The sequence below is a fragment of the Myotis yumanensis genome, unplaced genomic scaffold (genome assembly GCF_028538775.1).
Source record: "Myotis yumanensis isolate MYYU_CA2020_CCGP unplaced genomic scaffold, mMyoYum1.0.hap1 SCAF_2, whole genome shotgun sequence".
NCBI classification, from domain to species: domain Eukaryota; kingdom Metazoa; phylum Chordata; class Mammalia; order Chiroptera; family Vespertilionidae; genus Myotis; species Myotis yumanensis.
The window spans coordinates 176,522,958-176,527,239 of NW_027223753.1; the positions used below are offsets into that span (position 1 = coordinate 176,522,958).

General features: G+C 36.5%; 1 pseudogene; it reads right to left on the minus strand.

Moving 5' to 3' along the window:
* Positions 1-2,356: 2,356 nt before the first annotated feature.
* On the minus strand, positions 2,357-2,905 carry LOC139002669 (large ribosomal subunit protein eL18 pseudogene; annotated as a pseudogene).
* Between the last annotated feature and the right edge of the window lie 1,377 nt (positions 2,906-4,282).

The following is a 4,282-nucleotide window of genomic DNA, read 5'->3' on the forward strand; positions in this document are numbered from 1 at the left end:
TTTTAAAATATATTTTTACTTATTTCAGCAGAAAAGGGAGAGAGAGATAGAAACATCAATGATGAGAGAGAATCATTGATCGGCTGCCTCCTACACACCTACTACTGGGAATTGAACCCATAACCCTGGCATGTGGTCTGACAAAAAAATCAAACCGTGATCTCCTGGTTCATAAGTCAACATTAAACCACTGAGCCATGCCAGCCAGGCTAAAAGATTCTCTTAAGTGTGTCTGAGACCCAAAAGTCTGAGACAAACCATAATAAATATTTCATAATTTATCATCAAATCCTCACTCATACATATGCTGAGACTTTATGACTACTTTTCACACATAGGCTTTTTATTTATGTCTCAACTGGATTGCCTTGTCACTCCTCCACGCTGGCTCAAGGACCACCCAATGGATTTGGGTCACGTGCTCACCTACCTCTCCAGCCCCCAATACTAAGTAATCAAAGAAGTTACTTTAAAACATTCTCCGTGTTCTATTTATACAATCTACATGTAGATCTATTAATCTGTATATCTATGTATACATTTATATATCAATGTATATATATGCATAATTGCTTTCTCTCTAACTTAATTAGTTCTGCATGTGACACATTTCACATATGGTGCCCAATGTTCTGCAAACTGTTTGCACCATGCAAAGCAGACCAGAGCCACCTTATCTGGCTGTATATTTTGATTTTTTTTTATTATGAAAATATTATCCAGTCCCTTTCGTTATGAAATTTGACTTAAGTCTCATCATGTTCTCATCTTCATCTAAGATATACCTAAAAAGTCCATTTTAGATCGAAGTCTTCTTTATTAAGTATCTAGCTTTCCTGAATGGGTGTTTAGTTTTTTTAAAAAAAGCATAATAATAACAAAAAAGTGAGATGATTTATAAGTGACCAAACCAAGCTGGGTTCTTTGGAGAGAAGTAATATTCTTTTAGAATATATTATGAAAGATAAATCATAAGTAGGATTAATTAAAATGTTGGTCAGAATGTCTATAATTATATCAGATGCTCCAGAAAGCATTTTAATTTAAAAACTATAATAACTGAGATTTTGAATAGAAATCACATAGCTATTAGAGCAAACATTCACTAATCTAATATTAACTTTCTTCTGTAAATATTTTAATATGTATCTCAGTTAAATATTTCCTGGCTGTTTTGGACATATATTGTTTGTTTAAATTAGGATCCAAATAAGGTACATAAATTGCAATTGATTAATATATCTCTTAAGCCTCATTTAATCTATATGTTCTCTTTCATCTTTTTTCTTTTTAAAGTTTGTCTAATTTTTTGTTTGTGCATTTTGCTATTCATAGTCTTTTAGTATTGCTGAGAATGTTTTCTTGCAATAGAGGCTTGATCAGATTCAGGTCTGACTTTTTTTAAGCAAGAATATTTTATTTTGTGTACATCCATCAGGAGGCATAAAATGTCTGGTTGTCTCTCTTTTTGACATGTTAACAGCCATTAATGATCATTGCCTAGATCCTTTAATTCATTAAGAGCTGCAAAATGCACTCTTATTATCCCTTTTGCATTTACTAGCTGGAACACTTCTCCAAAGAAGTATTTTTTTATCAACTATTTGTTTACCTTGAGGCAGAATAAATATTTCTTTCCCTCATTTTATTTTTTATTTTTATTTTTTTAATATATTTTTTTATTGATTTTTTACAGAGAAGAAGTGAGAGGGATAGAGAGTTAGAAACATCGATGAGAGAGAAACATCGACCAGCTGCCTCCTGCACATTTTCCACCGGGGATGTGCCCGCAACCAACGCACGCGCCCTTGACCGGAATCGAACCCGGGACCCTTCAGTCCGCAGGCCGACGCTCTATCCACTGAGCCAAACCGGTTTTGGCATCTTTCCCTCATTTTAAATAATGAGTTAAATCTCTAAAATTTTCCCAATGTAATCAAAACATTTTTAAAGTATCACAAACTCACAAATTAAAACATACTTGTTATGTTTCAATCTATTTTTAGATATTATTGTTATTGCTGCTCCAATTATTCTATTGTTAACCAGTGGAGACCTTTACAAGTTGGTGAGTGAGTTTATTGGGCAAAATTCTAATAGTCCTAATTTCCTAATTTTTCTTGCATTCTGGTATGACAAGCTGTAGATTGCCTGCCCCACACCCAGAGTCAGCCATTTTCCCAAGAATTCTTGGTTCCTTTCAATGGGAAGTTGTATCTAAAGATCACCATTTGCATGATAAGGGTGTCTATTGCTTCTGGATTGGACATTGCTTCTAGGTCCTTTCAGTGGACAAAGCTGAGAAATAAGTAATTCTCTTCATGCAAATATTTTAACAACAAGTTAGGGTCTGGCGTTAATTTTTGCAGCGGTGGCTGGCCCATGGGCCTCTTGCGTGCTTGAACTTTCTGCCCTTGGACCACAGGTCGGATTTGGCGTGGCTGGGAGGGGTTCCTGGGCCTTGCCACAATGCCTGTCCACTTCTTGGCCCTTGTGAGGACCAGAAAGCAGGAGGGTGGCACAGCCTTTGGGGGAGTCCAAGGCCAGCTGGCCGAAGGTGAGCATTTTGCTCCTGGACTTGAGGAGCTGGCCCTGGTGGCTGCCCACAGGAAGTGCACACACTGTCAGTTTGGACACCTCCTACATGCACACATCTCTGGTCATAGTTCCTACAACCACTGTGGGTTTGGCTTCCTGCCAGGAAGCTTCACTTTCTCAATATCCCAGAAGGGGACAGAGGTGGCAGGTTGGTATGACTCATGAGCAACCTCTTCAGCGCCACGTGATTGAAGGTGGTGTTGGTTCTTCTGGCCAGAAACCTGTACAGCTTGGCCAACAGCCTGAGGTAGATGTCCTGGCTCTTGGGCACCTTTCAGTCTTTGTTGTGATGAATGTCCACTCCCATGATGGTGCCTCCTGTCCCACCAGGTCAGGAAGGGGCAGAAAAAATTATTTTTTAAGACAAAATACATCATAATTTCACACTGATGCTTCCAATTCAAATTCAGGACTGTAGGACTTTTACTTAAACTCCTCTTATAGCTGCATTTTTGTTCCACACCAACATTCCTGATTCTGGAACTAAAATAATTACTTATTTGCTTTATCTTACAATGGCATATAACAATCAGAATTATATTCAGAATACCACCAACAAGATGATTACTGAAAACAGTGTAAGTTGTGTTTGCATTTCTTTGATCCTTAGAATATTCATTCCACTAGGGATGAATATTCAAAATACTGCATTTTAAAGTTACCTGGGATATTTCCCTTCTGTGTGGTTATGCTGCCAAACTAGTACAGAGGTAGTATAATATAGACATAAACATTTATATTGCCATCCACCCTCTTTTCCACTTCCCCGTTTTCTCCTAACACAGAACAGTAGTGAATAGAGATATTCCACATTCTTTTTTATAGTGGCATAGTACTCCATTGGATGTGCCAAAATTGGAGAGAAGTAACATGCCTGTTCAAGTCCTTGGCTATGTTTCTATTAGATTGTCTCACTTTTTATTTAAAGAGCTCCTTTAAATATTCTGGGTATATCTGAGAATTGCAAGATACTCTGCATCTTAACCTTTTAAGCCTCAAAATGAGTTTTGCAATAAGCCGAAGTTCTTAATTTGTATGCAATCAACCATCATTTTTTTTCCTTTATGGTTAGTACTTTTTAAATTCCTGTTTGAGAAGTCCTTGCTTATGACAAGATCATGAGGGTATTTTCCTACATCATGTTCTAAAAACTTACTTGCTTCTACCTTACATATTTACATCTACAGTCCATCTAGAATTGAATTTTTATATGATATAATGTGAGATCATGATTAAGTTTTCTCTTTGGATATCCAGTTGACTTGCCATGGTTTGCTACAGTTCTGCTCTTTCATGATTCTGTAATGCGGCCTCACCATGAATCACGTGTGTATGTCAGGGTCTGTTTCTGGCTTTGCTCTTGCATTTCATTGGTCCATTTGCCTAATCTTGAATTGGTGTCATACTGTCTTAATTAATGTAGCTTGATATCCAGTGACATAAGTTCTCCAAATATATTCTTCAAATCTACCTTGTATGTTCCTGGATCTTTGCATATTAAAAAATAAATTTTAGAAACTTATCATTTTCTCCATCCAAAAATCCTTGCTGGAATTTTGACTGTTACTTTGAGTCTATAAATTGATTTTGGGTGAATTGACATGTCTACAACATGGACTCTTCTAATTTATGAACAAGGTATATCTCTTTATTTAGGAATTTTACAATTTTTTCCAATAATATT